Source organism: Hemitrygon akajei, chromosome 4 (genome assembly GCF_048418815.1).
Source record: "Hemitrygon akajei chromosome 4, sHemAka1.3, whole genome shotgun sequence".
In the NCBI taxonomy this organism is placed as follows: domain Eukaryota; kingdom Metazoa; phylum Chordata; class Chondrichthyes; order Myliobatiformes; family Dasyatidae; genus Hemitrygon; species Hemitrygon akajei.
In genome coordinates, this window is record NC_133127.1 from 165,480,796 (window position 1) to 165,500,876 (window position 20,081).

The following is a 20,081-nucleotide window of genomic DNA, read 5'->3' on the forward strand; positions in this document are numbered from 1 at the left end:
GTTAAATCACAGCAAGAGCCAGAACAAATCGTCCAGCAGCTATCTGTCATCAGTCGATATTTCCTTTGGTGAGAGGTTCTTCCTGCCACAAAATGTACATTCAACCATGCAAGGGTGTTGGCGGGAGTGGGAGCTCTAAAGTGACAGCTCTGTTGCCAAAACATTGCAGTATGATTGATGCATGTACTGCATATTCTGCATTTTTCTGACAGATGTTCACTGATCACAACAAAACACCCTTTTGCAAACAAACCATCGAGTGTAGTTTGCCTCTAAAGGGTGCAGGGGTCTCTGGATACCTCTTTGGACCAATACGGCACTCATATATTTCACTGGACTTAGTGCAGGAAAGTGGATTAGAGGCAGAGTGGGCATAAGGGTCTGATTGGGGTAATATTAATTGTACTTCATTTGATGTCACCAATTATCAGGCACAGCCTCAGAATGGGTTATCCCTCAGAACTGAAATGAGGAGGATTTTCTTTAGCTAGAGGGTGGTGAATCCATGGAATTCATTGCTACAGATGTCTGTGGAGGCCAAGTCATTGGGTATATTTAAAGCTGAGGTCGATAGGTTCTTGATTCGTAAGAATGCCAAAGATTAAGGGAAGATGGCAGGAGAATGGGGTTGAAAGGGAAAACGAATCAGCCATGATGAAATGATGGAGCAAATCTGATGGGACAACTGGCCTAATTCTGCTCTATGTCTTATGGTCTTATAATTAATCTGAATAATGTCAGAATTTTCTTCTTATCAATATCAGAATTAATTATACAAAACTGGGTCACAATACATCAGTCTCCTTGTTCGTAAAATTTTCACATAATAACTTGGGGTTATCAGTTGAATAGTTAATTTATTGCATTTTTTTCTTTGTTTTCAGAACAAGACTTAATGCACAACCTGTACAAATCAGAAAAATCTGATAGCCTGTCTCTAATACGTCTCTCCTCATACACATATTTCCACCACAATTTTCTACTTGATAGCATGATACAAAGCCTTGAAGTTGTTTGTTTCAGGTTTTGTTGCTTGTGATGGCAACTTCCACAACATTTCAGCTCTTGACACAACCAGCAAAACTGTACACGCTTTGCCACATGATAAATAAAATAACTCAAACCAATTCTGAACAAGGCCAATTGGTAATAAATTGTAGGTAATTCAAATAAAGCAGCTAAAAATAGATGATTGTATGTGATCTGGAAGAAAAACCAGCATGTTTCAATTTTAATATTATTTTCTAAGTGCCTGAAAAATGTAATCTTATGGTCTCCCTTTTTTAGGTAGCAAAGAGGAAACATGCACTCCATCATTGTCATGTTTGTGGTTATATGTGAGCCATATGAGTGAATGCTTCCAATTGCTTCTATATCTCCAAAACATAACTACAATAAAATCCTTCATGTAGCTATCAGACCAAAGCTTTCAGGTTTACAGAATAAACATAAGGAACATAAGAGATAGGAGCAGGAGTAGGCCATCTGGTCCTTCGAGCCTGCTTCGCCAATAGTAAGATCATGGCTGATCTGGCCGCGGACTCATCTCCACCCACCTGCCTTTTCCCCATAAAACTTAATTCCCCTACTATGCATATCTGAAGTTTCTTCAGTAGAATTCATCTCAAACTGTTGACGTGACAACACGTTGGATTAGCAATGTGCTTCATATCACAGGGGAAATCAGACACAAAGCATCAAGTGTGGAAAAAGGATAGAGAAATTGGATAAAGGCCTGCTTGATCAGCAAAATTCTGAAGGTAGGGATGGTAAATAAATGAATACTTCCCCATTTGGATAAGTGTGAGGTATTGCAATTTGTGAAGGGAAAGTACACAGTTATTGTGAGGAGCCTTAACAGCAATGATGTACAGAGGGATCCTGGGGTTGAAGACCATAGCTCTATAAAAGTGGCCATACAAGATGATAGGGTGGTAAAAATGTTGTATGGCATGCTTGCTTCACTAGTGGAGGCATTGAGTCCAAAAGTCAGGAAGTTATGTTGCAACTTTATCAACTTCCAGTTAGGCTGCATCTGGAGTTTTACATGCAATTCTGGTTGGCCAGTGTAGGAAGGAAGTGGAAGCTCCCGAGGGGTTGGCCAGTGTAGGAAGGAAGTGGAAGCTCCCGAGAAGATGTTAGAAGCGATTTATCAGGATGCTGCCCTATAGGGAGGGCATGTTCTATAAGGAGAGGCTGGACAAATTAGGATTGTTTTCTCTGGAGCGGCAGAGGTTAAGAGGGCAAGCATTTAAGGTGAGTGAGAGAAAAATTTAAAAGAGATGTGGGGGTAAGTTTTGTTTAAAGAGAGTGGGCACTGACTGGAATCTGCTGCCAGGTGTAGTTGTGGAGGCAGACACAATGGAGTCATTTAAGAGTATCTTAGAAAGGGACACAGATATGCACAGAATGGATAGAAGGATATGGAACATGTGCAGGCAGAGACAATTATTTTAATTAGGTATCATTAGCCTAATTAGTTTGACATAACTGAAGGGTCTGTTCCTGTGCTGTACTGTTCTTTGTTCTGTGCATTTAACATGGAGAAGCTCATGAATGCTAGGCAGTTCAGGGAAGAGAACAGTGATGTCTTGAAACATATCCAAATGACAACAAAAGGAGTTTTGGCAGTCTTCAGGTGCATAAAGTTGGATAATCAGAGAGCCTGACCAAGTGTTTCCTGGGATATTATGGAAGCAAGGGGAAAAATTGTTGGGTTCCTGGAAGAGGTTTTTGTATCCTCCTTGGCCATGGGTGGGGTACTGGAAGACTGGAAGGTAGATAAATTTTGCCTTTATTTAAGGACAAGCTAGGAATTGAACCTGAAATCAGCAGTAGGAAAGCTACTGAAGGGGATTCTGAGAGACAGGATCTATATGTATTGGAAAGATGAAACCAATCAGGATAATCAGCATGGCAATGGGTGGGAAATCAAGTCTCATGCATTTATTTATTGAAGAAGTTTATTCCAAAGAGTTGGGGTCGTCATTGTCTAAACAGATGTTGAGCAAGGCTTTGACAAGGTTTTGTACAGGAGACTGGTCCGGAAGATGAGGTCATGAGGGATCCAAGGTGAACCAGCCAACTGGATACAAAACTGGCATGGTGAAAGGTGTTAGTGGAGGGTTGTTTATCAGATTTCAGGCTTCTGTCCAGTGGTGTGCTACAGGGAATAGTGCTTATGCTGAGGCCCCTGCTGCTTGTCTTGCATATTAACCATTTGGATGAGAATATAGTCAGTAGGATTATTAAATTGCAGATGACACTGAAATTGGTGGTGTGGTAGACAGGAAGAGGGTTGTATAATGCTACCACAGGATCTAGATCACAAGGAAAAGTGAGCAAAAGAATACCAGATGGAATTTAATTTAGACGACTGTGAAGTGGTGCACTTTGGCAGCATTTACACAGTACATGAAACAGTCTTGGAGAACAGAGAAAGCTAGGAGAGATTTCATTTTATACGCCAGTTACAGATACAACCTTGTAAATATTATTATGGTAACAAAGAATAGTGCTAGAAGGACCTGATTCTGGGAAGGCCACGTGTTTTAGGCAGTTGGGGGATGGGGTGGAAAGGTTGAGGGGGGTGTTGTGAAGGGGCTTAGAACTATTATTATAGTTTGTTTGAAAGCAGTGGGTCAGCTTTTTTTCTAAAAGAATGAGATCAGTCTGGGTTGCATCTAAATCAAAAACTGCTGTGGTAACTTAGATTATCTCTTCAGATAGTGAGGCTTACCATAAAACTAATGTGACCAATAAGTCAAGCACTCATTTTTTTCTTAGAGGTAATAGGTCAAGGAGCTTCATCCAAATAATGATTACAGGGATGACAAGAGAGAAATAACATAGGTTTTCACTGAACTCTACACTCCCCAGGTAAAATTTTAGTCATTACATTAATGAGATTCTTACTATTAAATGAGTACATATGTCCTAAGCACTTAAAAAATAAAAAAAAACGGTGCACATAAACTAGTTTTCAATTACATAGGCCCCAATGTTGGGAAACTGTCAGAGGATCTGTCATAGTGACACAGAAATGTCATGCCACTCTCTAAGAAGGGAGGGGGACAAAAGAGAGGAAATTATAGATCAGTTAGCCTGATGTCGCTTGTTGGCAAGTTGTTAGAGTCCTTATTAAGTGTTGGGGTACTTGGAGGTACACAGCAAAATCGGCCAAAGTCAACATTGGTTCCTTATGGGGAAATCTTGCCTGACAAATCTGTTGCAATTATTTGAGGAATTAACAGGCAGGATAGACAAAGGTGAGTAAATGCATGTTTTTTACATGGACTTTAAGAAGGCTTTTTGAAGGCCATCAGTCCCACCAGTGCATGTGAGGCTGTAAACAAGTAAGAGCCCATGACATTACAGGAAAGATACCAGCATAGACAGAATACTGACTGACTAGCAGAAGGCAGAGTGGGAATAATGGATGTTCTTTTTGGTTGGCTGCTGGTGTTCCGCAGGGATCGGTGTTGGATCCACTACTTTTCATATTAAATATTAATGATCAAGATGATGGAATTGATGGTTTTGTGGCCAGGTTTTTGGATGATACATAGACAGGTGGAGGGGCAAATAGTGTTGAGAATATATGGAGTCTGCAGAAGAAATTAGAAGGATGGGTGAAGAGGCAGATGGAATACAGTATCGGGAAGTGTATGGTCATGCACTTTGGTAAGAGGAATAAAAGCATAGACTATTTTCTAAATGGGAGAAAATACAAAAATCGGAGATGCAAAGGGTCTTGGGGGTGTTAGTGTAGGACTCTCTAAAGATTAATCTGCAGGTTGAGTTGGTAGTAAGGATCGCAAATGCAATGTTAACATTCACTTCAAGAGGACTCGAATACAAAAGCAAGAATACAAAAGACAATGCTGAGACTTTATAAGGTATTGGTCAGACCATGTTTGGAGCATTGTGAGCAGTTTGGGGCTCCATGTATAATAAAGGATGTGCAGGCATGAGAGTGGGTCCAGAGGAAGTTTACAAGAATGTTCTAGGAGTGAAAGGATTAACGTATGAGGAGCATTTGATGGCTCTAGGGCTGTACTTACCGGAGTTTAGAAGAATGAGGAGAAATCTCACTGAAACCTGCCAAATATTGAAAGGCCTAGATAGAGTAGATGTGGAGAGGATGTTTCCAGTAGTGGGAAAGCAGATGACTATAAGGCACAGCCTCAAAATAGAAGGCCATCCTCTTAGAATAGGATGAGGAGGAATTTCTTTAGCCAGAGGGTGGCAAATCTGTGGAATTCATCCCACCAATAGCTGTGGAGGCCAGGTCACTGGGTATATTTAAAATGGCAAAGGCAGAGAATAGCATTGTGAGGGAAAATAAATCAGCCATGATAGAATGGAGGAGCAGACTTGATGGGCCAAGTAGCCTCATTCTGTTCTTATATCTTATGGTTTTATAGCCTTATGGTTAGCTAACATTATACTATGTAAAGCACATCAACTTCCTATTCTGTAATTTTGAGAGTCTTAATGTCAATACATCCCAGATGCTGTGTGTTGCAATCCATGAAGTGAGACCATTACAGCCTAGAATTCCCAGATCAAAATCTACTAATTTTATTAATCGGAATTTGACCATCAAATAAATACATCAACTACAGTTTTAAAAGGTTCAAAACTTTTTAGGGAAAAGGATGTGTTCATGACCTGCATTTGGCTTTACACTGGCCAGAACTTTCCTGAGAAAAGTCAGTAGTTACTGCTTGTTATGCAGAGTAACGTTGGAGGCACTATAGACTACAGATATCATTACCTGCACAGAAATGTCACTCCCACACTATCACTGGGCAGCAGGCAACACTTCAGTACAGGCTCATGGAGTTCATTGTGGGAGTCTAAGTTTGCATTTCATCCTGAAATTATGCATGACTCCCACACCAACGCTGGGTAAGAGAAGGCACAATTAACATTTTCCTCAGCTAACAATTTATTCATGTAAAAAGTAACACATTTAGAAAAAACCTTTTAAATCATTTTACAATTTTTAAACTTCTAATCTCAGAAACTTTATAAACATTCCAAATGTTTTAATGGATAGACAGACTTTGACAGAACCGGATAAAGACGGGTGATCTGGAATAGCCAGCTGTCACTGTTTCTCCTTCATTAGGTATTTGTGTTTGGCCTCTGCATGAAATTCCATCATAAAGCTGGCTGTCCTTTTACTGCACTCTGCTTCCTACCATAGGGTCCTGCAAGCAAGTTCTGCAGTATCCTGCTGGGAGGAAAGCTGAAAGAAAATCTGATTGATCTTTTTTTTGGAAATCAGTTCAATTACCTCCAGGAGCCTGATCTACTACCGTAATCTGGTTGATAAAAGCATAAAAGCACCTACCAATCTTGCTTCAATAACTTTTAACTCTATTGGCCAACTAAAATCACTTTTATAATTGCCATGATTCCTTGCCTCAGTATTTTGGGAAACACTTCTACGCATTTCTAGTATCTTTTATTTCAAAAGCATGCTGTTTGAATTCCTCCTTACTGAATAAGTTGAAAAGTAATGAATCATAATTGAAATAATTAATAGTAATTGAAAAAATATAACTTCTCATTTTGGCTCTTTATTCATCTTGACCAATACAACAAAATCACCCTTTAATCTTCTACACTGTAGAGTTTATACAGCTAGTCTTGGTAACCTGTATTTAACTCTTTTAGACCCGCTGCATTCTGCTAAAACACACTTGCTGAGCTGTTGTGACCAGAATTGAAACTGCAATATTAATAGAGTCTGTGCAACTGCAAGGCAAATTCTACCATTTTGCAGTCCAGACAATAACACACATTCCTTTAACCTTTTTAATTATACCTTAGACCTGTCTACTAATTCAAAGTAGTGTTTCTCCCTGGTCCATTAAACTTCTCTGTTCATCCCAGCTTGCAGCCACTTAAAAATCACTTGGACCTCTTTTCCCAAAGCGAGTGACCCCTTAGTTTCCCCCGTTGAATTCCATTTGCCACATGAATGACATTCAAAACAAAGAAAAATCTGAGGGATTTCAGATAATTGAATATTTATGTAGGCTGGTGTAGGATTGGGAATTAGAAACAATATGAATATATCCTGGGAAATATTTGACATTTACGATAGAAAAAAATTGTTTTCAAAGAGCAGTTAAGCATCCCTTGTAGCATGGCTTTCTGAAGGGCAGGGCATGTCTTTCAAACTTAATTGAGTTTTTGTGGAAGTGATGAAATTGATTAAGACAATAAGACCAATGGCAGAATTAGGCCATTCAGCCCATTGAGTCTGCTGTGCTATTTCACCATGGCTGATCCACTTCTCTCTCAACCCTATTCTCCTGCCTTATCCCATAACCTTTCACACCCTGACTTATTAAGAACCTATCAATTTCTAACTTAAATGCACCCAATGACCTGGCCTCTTTAGCTGCCTGCAGAAATGAATTCCACAGATTCTCCACCTTCCAGCTGAAGAAGTTTCTACTCACCTGTGTTCTAAATAGACATCCATCTATTTTGAAACTGTGCATGCTGGTCTGGGCTCCCCCACCAAAGGAAACATCCTCTTCACATCCACTGTATCTAGGCCTCTCAACATTTGATAAGTTACAATGAGATCCATCTTCATTCTTCTAAATTCCAGTGAGTACCAGCTTAGATCCTTCAATTGCTGTTCATATGATAACTCTTTCACTTCAGGTAGAGCTGTGAATGTTGTCTACATGGACTTTAGTAAGGCATGTGACAAGGTCCATCATGGAAGGCTACACCAGAAGGTTAAGATGCACAGAATCCATTAGTAATTTGAATTTACAATTGGACATATCAGACATTAGACAGTGCTGGAGGGCATTCTGATTAGGGGTCTGTGACCAGTACTGTTCTACAGGGACCGGTGTTGGGGATCTCTGTTGTTTGTGATATACATAAATAACTTGGATGAAAATGCAGTTGAGTGGGTTAGTAAACTTGCAGACAACATAAAGATTGGTAGAGTCACTGACAGGTCTGTCACAGAATAAAGCAAAATGTGGATCTGGTACAGATGACAACTAACACCAACCTGTAGAGTCAGAGGAGCCACTGTTATACCATTGCTTACTGTGCCATCCCATGCCCACAGTTTTGAAAGTCCAAACACCTGGCTAAACATCTACTTCCAGCGTATAGGCAGAGACTAAAGGCCACAGGACCAGTGGTGCAGATCAAGAATGTATGGTCAAGGGAGGTGGAGGAGAGCTTACAGGACTGCATTGAATCTGTGGACTGGACAACATTCAGGGATTCTTCTTTGAGTCTGAATGAATACGTCAAGTTGTCACTGACTTCATCAAAACCTGGGTGGATGAGTGTGTGTTTTCGAGAACATACCAGACATATGCAAATTAAAAGCCATGGATGAACTGGGTGATTTGTAGTCTACTGAGGGCTAGATTTGTGGCATTCAAGATTGGTGATCCAGAACTATACAGGAAGTCCAGGTGTGACTTACAGAAGGCTATTTTAAGGGTGAGAAACTATTCTGATTGAGGTTAGTGATGAAATCAAATGCACATTATCTCTGGCAGGGTTTGCAGGCCATTACGTCTTACAAGGAGAAACGTAACATCATTAATCGCTGTGATGCTGTTCTCCCAGGCGAGCTCAACACCTTTTATGCATGTTTTGAAAGGGAGAATAAAACTACATCTGTCCAAATCCCTGCAGCATCTGATGGCCTTGTGATCTCTGTCTTGCAGGCCAATGTTAGAACATCTTTCAAGAGGTTGAACCATTACAAGGCGTCAGGCTCTGACGGTGTACCTGGTAGGGTTCTGAAAACCTGTGCCAACCAACTGGCTAGAATCTTCAAGGACATCTTCAATCTCTCACTGCTGCAGTCAGAGGTTCCCACCTGCTTCAAAAGGACAACACTCATACCAGTGTTCAAGAAGAGAATGGTGAACTGCCTTAGTATTTTTCCTCCTCTCTTTCTGCACTACTTATGACAGTCCAGAAGACAATAACATATAGGAGCAGAATTAGGCCATTTGTCCAGTCAGGTCTTCTCTGCCATTTCACCATGCCTGATCTGTTTTCCCTCTCAGCCCCAGTCTCCTGCTTTCCCACCTGTTTCCCTTCATGTCCTGAACAATCAAGAATCTATCAACCTCTGCTCTAAATATACATAAAGACTTGGCCTCCATAGCTGCCTGTGGCAATGAATTCCACAGATTCACCACTCTCTGGTTAAAGAAATTCCTCAATATCTTTGTTCTAAAAGGACGCACTGCTATTTTGAGACTGTGTCCTCTGGTCTTAGACACTTCCAACACAGGAAAGATCCACTCCTTCAACGCCTTTCACCATTCCATAGGTTTCAATTACGTCACCCCGCATTCTTCTAAATTCCAGTGAACACAGGCCTAGAGTCATCAAACACTCTTCATATGACAAGCTGTTTAATCCTGGAATCATTTTTGCGAATCTCCTTTGAACCCTCTCCATTTTCTGCAAATATTTTAAGGGCCCCAAAACTGCTCACAATACACCAACAGTGCATTATAAGGTCTTAAGGTGCAGTTTAATTTGGAATAAGTATGAGGTGTTGTAGTGTAAGGGGGAAGTATACACACATTTTCAGGACCTGCAACAGCACTGATGTACAGAAGGATCTTGGATTCCAAGTCCATCTTCCCTGAAAGTGGCCACACAAGTAGATAAAGTGGTTAACACAGAGTATGGCATGCTCGTCTTCATTGGTTGGGTTATTGAGCACAAGGTCAGGAAGTCATGTTGCAGCTACAGTATATAAAACTTTGTTACAGGACTACATTCGGAATATTGTGTGCAATTTAGATCTCCCGCTGCAGGGAAGAACATGCAGAAGAGGTTCATCAGGGTGCTTCCTTGATTAGCATGTATCATTTATAACAAGAGATTGGACGAGTGTGTTGTCACACTTGAGGACTGGTTGTTAATATGGATGATGTATTTCACGGTATGTTTTCAAGTCAAGTCAAGTTTATTGTCATTTCGATCGGTACAGTACACAGTAAAAACGAAACAACATTCCTCCAGGACCCTGGTGCTACATGAAACAACACAAAACTACACTAGACTATGTGAGACAGCACAAGGCTTGACTAGACTACGTAAAACAACATAAAAACTGCACTAGACTACAGACCTGCACAGGACTACATAAAATGCACAAAACTGTGCAAGGCAGAACAATGATTAATAAACAAGACAGTGGAGGACAAATTACAATATAATGATAAATGATGTAGACATCAGTCTAGATGTATTCAGATAAATAAATGAATCTGAATTTGAATCAGAATCTGGACAAAATTGGTTGTTTTCTCTGGAGCATTGCATTCTGAAGGGAGACCTGACAGAGGTTTGTAAGATTATGAGAGGCATGAACAGGAAAGACAATCAGAATCTAATTCCCAGGGTCGAGTAGCAGAGGGCAAACATTTAGGTTGGGGAGGGGGGAGATTACAGTTGATAGGAAAGGCAAGTTCTGATTTTTTTAAAACATGGGGTGGTAGGTGCCTTGAATGGGCTGCCAGGGAGGTGGTGGAAGAAAATATGATAGTGGCATTAAAGAGGTTGTTAAAAAATCTCATGCATATGCTGGGAATGGATCATGTACAAACAGAAGAGAATTAGTTTAATTCGGCATTGTGTTTGCCATAGATATTGTGGTCCCAAAGACCGGTTTCTGCGCTGTACACTTTTAATATTAATTTTATGTAATGTAAACATACATTAATTAAGGCAAGGTTCTTGAACAAGCTGGCGGTGTAGTGCCATCAGCACTGGACTTCAAGGCAGATGGTCCTGAGTTCAAACCCAGCCGGGTCCCAACCTGGGCAGCAGCAGTGTCTGCACGGAAGAAAGCCCTGGCAATCTACTTCCATATCTTGCCATGCGTACCTTATGGATCCTATGGTCCACGAGGTCACGAAGAGTCGGACCTGACTTAACAATTGAACAACTACAACATGCACCTGGAAATTCTATGAAGCAAGCTGGCCACAGTAGTGGATACCACCCTGTAACAATGCTTTGCTCATTTTAACCCCAAAATTAACAAATAGCAGAAGAGTTGCATAGAATAATGTCCTGCTACTTTAGCATGGTAAACTAGACTCGTAGACCTAAACGTACAATTACACTGGACAGGTCCTCAAGAAATTATACTTTGCCAATTTAGTCGGCAATGTTATAAAACAAGCTGCCATCTAATATTGAAAGACCTGAAAAGCACTTTTTGTTTCTTTTCCATTTAGTTAAATCATGTTCTCATCAAATAGAAATTAGAACATACTGAGTACTTAAAGCACTTATTAAATATAACTAATTTAATTTGCACAAATATATGCTATTTTCACAGAATTATATTTCAACATCAGCACCCCTCTGTTACTGGTCATACACTCAGTGGCCACTTTATTAGGTACAAGTGCACATCTGCTCGTTAGTGCAAATATCTAATCAGCCAATCATGTGACAGCAACTCAATGCAACATGCAGACATGGTCAAAAGGTTCAGTTGTTGTTCAGACCAAACATAAGAATGGTGAAGAAATATGATCTAAATGACTTTGACCGTGGAGTGATTGACGGTGCCAGATGTGGGGGTTTGAGTATCTCAGAAACTGCTGATCTCTTGGGATCTTTTACGCACAATATTCTATAGAGTTTACAGATAGTGGTGTGAAAAACAAAAACAAAAATCTAGTGAGCAGCAGTTCAGTGGGAAAAAATGCCTCATTAATTAGAGAGATCAGAGGAGAACGACTGGACTGGTTCAAGCTGACAAGAAGGTGACAGTAACTCAAATAACCATAAGTTACAACAGTGGTTTGCAGAAGAGCATGTCTGAATGCACAACACATTGAACCTTGAAGTGAATGGGCTACAACAGCAGAAAACCACAAACATACGCTCAGTAGCTGCTATATTAGGTTCAAGAGGTACCTAATAAAATGGCCACTGAGTGTATTCTAATTTTACACTGCTGCAAAAATGTTTTATTGAGTATAAATGATTGAAAGATACTTGACAAGGCAGACTTAATTCCTCATTTCCAACAGATGACCTAACAACAGCTTGTTATACATGAGAGTTCTTAGCATGCAATCTGTATGTGTGATATAATATCAGGACAGCTGCTGCAATTTGACAACATGATTTTACAGACAAGGCAATTTAAATATGCCACCATTGCTCTTTTGAAAGAGCAGACAAAAATGCAGTTAAACTTGAGCAAACATGCAAGATTCCAGTGTCTGAAAAATTCTACTTTTCTCCATTCTTAGGGTTCATCGACACTCAGCTGCAGCTGAACATATTTTTACAGTAAGATAGTGTTTATTATATTGCACCTTCTATGTCAAATCATCTGCCATCTGCACATCCTCAGTATTAAAAAAAATCTTATAAATGCCATCCTTTATGTACATCACATCACACTCAAGCACATACTCAGTGACCTCTATAGATTCACCTGTACATCTGCTCGTTAATGCAAATATCTAATCACCCAATCATGTGACAGCAACTCAATGCATGAAAGAATGCAGACATGGACAAGAGGTTCAGTTGTTCATACCAAACATCAGAATGGGGAAGAAATGTGATTCAAGTGATTAAGACTGTGGAATGATTGTTGGTGCCAGACAGGATGGTTTGAGTATCTCAGAAACGGCTCATCTTCTGGGATTTTCACACACAGAAGTCTCTAGAGTAGTGAATGGAGCAAGAAACAAAAAACATCCAGTAAGCAGCAGTTCAGTGGCTGTAAACGGCTCGTTAATGAGAGAGATCAGAGGTGAATAGCCAGACTGGTTCAGCTGACAGTAACTCAAATAACCATGCACTCTGGTGTGCAGAAGGGCATTTCTGAATGTGTAACTCTTTGAAACGAAGTAGATGGAGAGACGAATGTATGGAGGTACAGGAGGTATCTAATAAAGTGGCTACTAAGCATATATTCTTTAAGCCTTTGAATTACAGAGGAAAAACTAATTGCCTGTTATTTTGTGTATGTTTCTTGTGTGAACTGAAGGCTATACAGTAATGATAGAGAGACCTGTTTTTACTAGATTTTTTTTGGTATATTAGCAATACTTGTCTAATAGCTTGGGTGAAGAAACGACCAGGAATATATTGCTTTGCAAAGTTGCTGTCATCTTTCCTGTGGAACAGATCATGCTGCAGCAGGTGTTCCAGAGAGATTTGTTCCCTAGAGCTTTGAATAACATTATGAAAAACAGCTGCAGTTCAATTTTGTTAAAACCTTCATTCTTAACTTTTTAACAGGATTTGCCTAGTGCCAAGGAACCAACTTTCTGGTCAATGCAGGAGAATGATGAAAGATTTCAAATAAGCTTTTGTTATTTTAGTTTGTCCTGAGCTTGAAAGAAATTGATAATTTCCATTGTTTAAGTCTGGTATGACCGAAACTGATGTTCAGATTGTAATTTACTTGTGGTTTAGATATTCATTTTCAGCCTGCATTCTGAGCATGTTGCCTCTGAGTGCATCTTGCTGATCACATTCTCACACAATCCTGTTGAACTCCCTCCTGAATAAAGCTGGATGTTTTAATAGGGAACAGGAGTTAAAGCAAAAACGTCATCTTTATACTTTCACAGCCTCTGGTAATTTCTAGTATCACAAATTGAGACTAGATCAGGCAAATTTAACAAGGCAAGAATGACGTGAGGTATTTAACCATATTAAATTAATTAGCCATATTAGATTAAATATATTTTTGTAAGATGTCTATAGAAAATGATGGTCCTTGTTTAAACTCTAAAAACAAAACACTGCAGTTATTTATGCATTTACAAGCAATAAGCTAAGAAGCAACACAGAGATGGTGAAATTCTTCTTGAATGCCAGAAAAACACAGTGACAGGTTGTTTGGTTTCTTTTCCACTGAAGTCCTAGTGCTAGTGTTTTCTGATGGTGTCAATGGAAGACAGATCAACATTCAATAATGCTCTGTTCTTGTGGATAATCTGTGTTGTACATGGATTTCACAATCCTCTCTTGCTACTTCCAATTATTCAAGAGATCATTGATTAAGGCTTTTATTCTGACAATTGCCTGTTTATTGGAAATCTGTGGCATAGATTAAAATGTTACTATTTCTCCTAGATCACCCTGAACTGAGCTAGCAGCAAGGATTTTCGAACCACAGGTGATGTTGAATGTAACTAGTTGTCATTACGGGTCACACTGTGAGCAGTGAGCTCCTCCAGCATTTTGTGTGTGTTGCTTGGATTTCCAGCATCTGAAGATTTTCTCTCATATGAGAGGTGATTCAGTTCTCTCACAGTGTCCTTAGCGAAGTATAGTCCTTAGGATGCCACTCTAAAGACTTTAAAATCTGGGAGAACAAGGAATCCTTCCTTTTCTACGGCAGTGCTTTGCCTTGAGTCCATTAACAGTTTGTGATATTGAACAGGCACCACAAACAGTTAATTATTGGTCTAAACAGCCAAAAAATTGTCTGAAGCTAGTTCAGTGACTCCAAATATTTCTGTTAGAAATATCCTTTCACTTTGGCTGTCTGAGGAAAATAATTGCATGAAAACTGAAAACATTTTGAAATACTCTATTTTGATATTAATTTGAATAAAATTCAAACACGTTGTGCGAATGCCAAAATAATTCAATTAAGTGATGTTTTTTCTGTTATTTAATTCACTGTTGTGTGTCCAGTCATGCAGAACTTTAGCTCCCATGCTCTGGACCCTTGACTCCTTCCAATTTGGCCCTAAACACTCCGCCTTAGCCACTCTGATGTCGGGTGTTTTGCCAATGCACTTGTGTAATAGAGACTAGCAGACATATCCGTGTATAGTACAGCTAAAGGGAAGCATAATACATTGTCAGATTAGCTAGTACACAAAGTGCTAGCTGTTTATCTCATTTCAGAAGTTTACCTTACACAAAAAACAGGAAAATTAAAATCTTGCGCAGTCTCAATCATGAGGATACTGGACTTTGGACACTGGCTCTATTTTGTTGAGATTGCGAAGCAGATTGTAACTAAAATACTGTTCTGAAAACAGGATGCAAACCTCAGCCTGGATACTGTTACTAAACTTATTATAGACAGACACACTAATGATCTAAAATCGTATCAGAAACAAAATCAGAAAAATCATAATAAAATTAATTGTAACGTCAACAGGATGATAAATACTGTGTTTATAGAAATAAATATCTTGATTGATTTTGGGATCCCACTGCCTGGGTGTAACTGTTCAAACACATGTAAATGCCATATGTCACACTGGACATACAGAATGATTTTGTCAGGTTTTGTTGAATTGTGAGACAATGGCTCTACTAGCTGCATCTTGATACCACATGGTATCATGTGCCCAGTGCCTCGTGCTAATGTCCACATCACATGCTGTCAGTCTCCATACTGGTTGCTATGTTTGTTGGATCAAGTGGTAGAAGACTTCATCTTTCCTCTCCTGCTAGTCAATCTCCGCCTCATCAAACTGGGCTTCTTGGTTATCCAGAAGGTGAAAGGCACAGGTATAGAATTCAGGTGAGGACAAGGGAAGAGATGAAGTGAATAGTACATGCTCAACCAACTGGCAAATGAGAAAAAAAAAGGATAAGTGGAGGAGGATTAAGTATATTCACACCACCTCTTCATTTGTCTTAGCTTTCCTTAGACCTGGTGTTGGCTATTCCAATTATGCCTAGCATTCCCTTCACCCACACCACGGTCCTGTGGTGTAGTGTTGATTCTGCATTTTCCCAACAACTAAAGCATATTAATCTTGTGTCATATGAATGATACGATATAGTTGTAGAGCTGGCAGTCTGAACAAGTTGGGAGATCTGGTTGTCAAAGTTTGGCTGGACTATCAATGGATAAGGATTTCTAGTAGATGAGGGATGTTGGTTTGATGCACTGAGCGATATGTAAAGTTAATGGTGCAGGTTGTTAAGGCTGGCTTTTGAAAATATATCATTGACTTTAGCTATCACATGGGGCCATTGATTTTTGACAGCACTGCATTCAGTCTTGGAACTGACTGTCCTCACTAATGTGTCTTATCTCACCATTGTTTTAGATGTGCTCGGACAGGTTCCTGGCACATGAATATAACAGGACTCTCTCCTCTCCCCTTCAGCAATCAAGATAATGTGTTACAACAGAAAATATGTTTGCTGCATTCTTCCATCACTTGCCACAAGCTGTAAAAGCCTGTGGAATAACATCCATCACCTGTTCCAACCCTAATGTGCCTTCCCTATTAAGGAATGGTTTGGTTTTAATTACTGCATTTAGCTGGAATTGCTGACAAAACAAGCCCAATTAAAGTATGTAAAAGAACTCAACAGCACAATTAATGTTGCTGGGGTTGGAAGCACGAACTTTGTGTGCAGCCTGCAGTGGATTGAACAATCAAGGATCAGCTCACCTTTTCCACCATGATCCAATTTAGTAATTAAAAAAAAAAAATTAAGCATCTGGCATGTGAACCTTTACCAGAGAAACTTTCTTTTTCTTACAATATGGAAAAGCCATTGAGTCCAGCAAGCCTATGCAGCTCAGAGAACAATCTCAATCCTCCTCTAATTTTCCATAGGACTGATTCTTTCTGTACTTCCATCAAATTTTCTCACAGTTCTACCACTCACCTACACACAAGAGGCAATTTACAGTGGCTAATTTATTTACCAATCCAGATAAATTGGATATGGGAAGTAAACCAAAAATGCATGATGTCATAAGGAAATGCAGATTCCATTCCAGCAGCCCCAGAGGTGAGGATTAAACCTGGATCGCTGAAGGTGTGAGGCAGAACCTCTGATAGCTCTGCCACTGTGTGGCTATCAGGACACATGTGTCATTCTTAAAACTTTAGACATCTCAAAAAATGCTACAGATTAATTCAACCTGACTATAAGCTGAACTCTTTTGAGTTAGTGGTGGAGAGCAGATCACTGAACAAACTGTTATCCAGTATGGACCATCTGGCATATCCTCTCCATGACCTACTGAATAAACAGAGGAGCACCCTTTCAAACAGACTTATTCAGCTCCGCTGTCACAAGGATCGTTATAGGAGATCTTTCCTGCCAAATACAATAAGCATATACAACAGTTCATCTCTGTGTGACAGGAGAACATGTATCATAGTACAATAATATCTGCACACTGCAGGCTGCACACAAAGTTATTTTGTACCTTATTATTGCAAATGTTTGTACATTGGTAAATGATTATTGTGTATATTATTATTCTGTGCTTTATTATTAGTTAAGTCTGCACACTGCCAGGTGTGTTTTTGTTGCTGCTGTAACAAAAAGAATTTCCCACTTAGGATCAATGAAGTATTTATTATTATTATTATTACACAAGTTCAAATTTGGCTTCCGTGGCATCTTTGGAACCAGCTCCAAACTGGAAACAAAGGATAATTTATATGATGGTAACATATTTGTGTCTGCTATCTAGTCGAGAATAATTATAATAATACAGTTTTGTTGGATGTACTCATGAACCAAATACTCTACTATAGCTTTAATAAAATCTATCAAGCCCTGTAATATATGCACAAAATAACCATCTGCACTGCTGTCGAAGCAGCTTCACTTTCTCATTCCTCCCATTATAACCAGTGCAGCTGCTGTTGAACTGCATAACTGAAATGTTAATCAGCAACAGGTCAATTCTTGAGCAGTTCTTCAGTTTCTCCAATTCTCACCTTCGTCGATATTCTCTTGTCAAGAAAACTAAAACTGCACCAGAAGATCAGGTGAGAAAACAAAGGTTTTATTTTAGATTTATAAAGTACACACAGACCTCACATCTCATTAAGGATGGAGTTTGTACCATACACCATCTGTGCTATTGCTCAATCTGCTTTCTGGTCTTCCCGAGTGCAAGACTTTGCCCAGAGCTATAAAGCAGCAGATTTGCTGAAGGACCATTATTAAATGATTGACAGGAGGTCACATTGGTTGAGGCAGGCAGTTTACTGTACTCTGGCGCATTGTTGATGATTCACCAGATAGCCTGTCTCATTAGTGGAACCTGAGGAATAGATATGTCAATGCCATGCAACTGTGATGAAGGGGGAAGGGCGGCAGCAGGGTTGTAGGCCTTTCCTCCCATTGAGTCCCAAATAATTTCACCAGCATGAGACATGCAAGTCACACTCCAATGAATAGGATGGGCCTCAAACTGACAAGCACCAGCAAGCTTAACATTCATCCTACTTTTTAAGTAACATACTTTTAACAAATTAAACAGTCACAGATCCCGTGCTTTCCTAAGGGCGAACTACAGTTAAGACCTTTGAGCAAAATAAGTTTAATGCAAAAAGAATGTGGATTACATGTTAGGCAAACAGAAACATTACTACCTAACAAGTTCACAGCAGCTTGCTTTGAAGAATTTCATGTTATGGTTTCTCTATGTGAGGGAAGGCTGGCTTATTAGTTTTGTGCTCAATATGGGGCATTATAATACAATAGGATAATGTTGTAGATGGAACATACTGTATATTATTACTGCAGATTTAAGTTCCAACTGAGGTGATTAAGGAAGGTACCTGCAGCATGATGTGAAAGTCATAAGATAATGGAAAGATGAGTGGTACACCAAAACATGCAGTGTGTTTTAGAAACTAGCCAAGTATGACTAAGTAAAAGAGGAAGAGAGGAAACTAGTGATAAAGAGTAAGTTTTACATTCAATAGCAGCATTAAAGAAGTTATGGTAAGTTGTAGCCGCCTCCAGGCGAGAGCCGAAACACCTCCTCTTGATATTCAAGAGCTTGCTCCTGCCAAAACCCAGCCATTAATATTTTGAGAGTTAACACTGATCAGAAATTTAACCCAATTTCCTGCACTGCAAAGAGTAAGTTATACAATTTGCCTTTTCTTGCTGGCGGTTTTCCAAGTCGGTTATCAAAAGGTCTGAAATTCACATAGTGTATGCGCAAGACGTAGGGTTAGAGATTGGAATTCATAATATCTGCTTTACATTACATCTGGTCCCCTTCCTCAAAACTAGCAACATACACAAAGTGCTTGAGAAACTCAACAAGTAAGGCAGGTGAATAAACTGTTAACGTTTCAGACCGAGACCCTGGAAAGGAAGAGAGAAGCCAGAATAAGAAGGTAGGGGATAGGTGACACCTGGTGAGGGGGAAGGAGGGTGGATGGGGGGGGTGAAATGAAGTAAGAAGGTGGAAGAGGAGAAGGGCTGAAGGAAAAGGAATTTGATAGGAGAGCGAAGTGGACTATGGAAGAAAAGGGAAGGAAGAGGGGCAACAGTGGGAGGTGATGGGCAAGTGAGGAGTAGGGCTGGGGGTGGGGAAACAGAACATGAGATGGAAAAAGAGAGGGGGGGGGGTGTAAAGAGCAATGGCCAGAAGTTAGAGAAATCAATATTCATGCCATCAGGTTGGCAGTTACCCAGATGATATATGAGGTGTTGCTTCTTCAGTCAGAGTGGGGCCTCATCATGACCATGGAGGCCAGGGGCCGACATGTCAGAGTGGAGGAATTACCAAAGGTCAGAGAAATCACTATTCATACCGACAGGTTGAAGACTGCCCAGAGTATGAGATGTTGCTCTCCAACCTGAGTGTAGCCTCATTCCCCTCCATAGATGCTGCCTGACTTGCTGAGTTCCTCCAGCAATTTGATTGTGTTGCTCAAGATTTCCAGATTGCAGAATCTCTTGCGTTCACAGTAATTCAGCAATGGGATATCCATCCCTTCATCTGTAGAAACACTGGTCCACTGTTGAACTAATGGATCCTGTATTTTATACAACCTAAAACATACCATAAATGATTGATTGCCTAGTAGAGACAAGTTCTAAAAACAAACTCCTATGGTTACCCAGTAAAGAACAGTTCTGAATTAAAGGTTAATAATGAACATATTCCCTAGTACGATGCCCAGCCTTTTACAGCATTCTGCAACACAACCATATTCGAGGCTGACCCCAACCTACTGACAGCTTCATTATCAGTTTGACATTGTCCACAACAAATGCCAGGAATAGACAGATGCAAGTTCATGTTAATCAGC

General features: G+C 39.9%; 1 protein-coding gene across 3 annotated transcripts in view; it reads right to left on the bottom strand.

Annotated features, from left to right (window-relative positions):
- The window catches only part of stard13b (StAR related lipid transfer domain containing 13b), a 426,906-nt gene that overhangs the window by 360,740 nt on the left and 46,085 nt on the right, over positions 1–20,081 (bottom strand). Inside the window, exon 1 of one of the 3 annotated variants that reach the window (XM_073043872.1) lies at positions 19,581–19,787. The exons of the other annotated variants lie outside the window; for them this stretch is intronic. The gene's annotated coding sequence lies outside the window, so the exon portion shown is untranslated. Of the gene's footprint in view, positions 1–19,580; positions 19,788–20,081 lie in introns of those variants that run through there. 3 annotated transcript variants of the gene reach the window in all.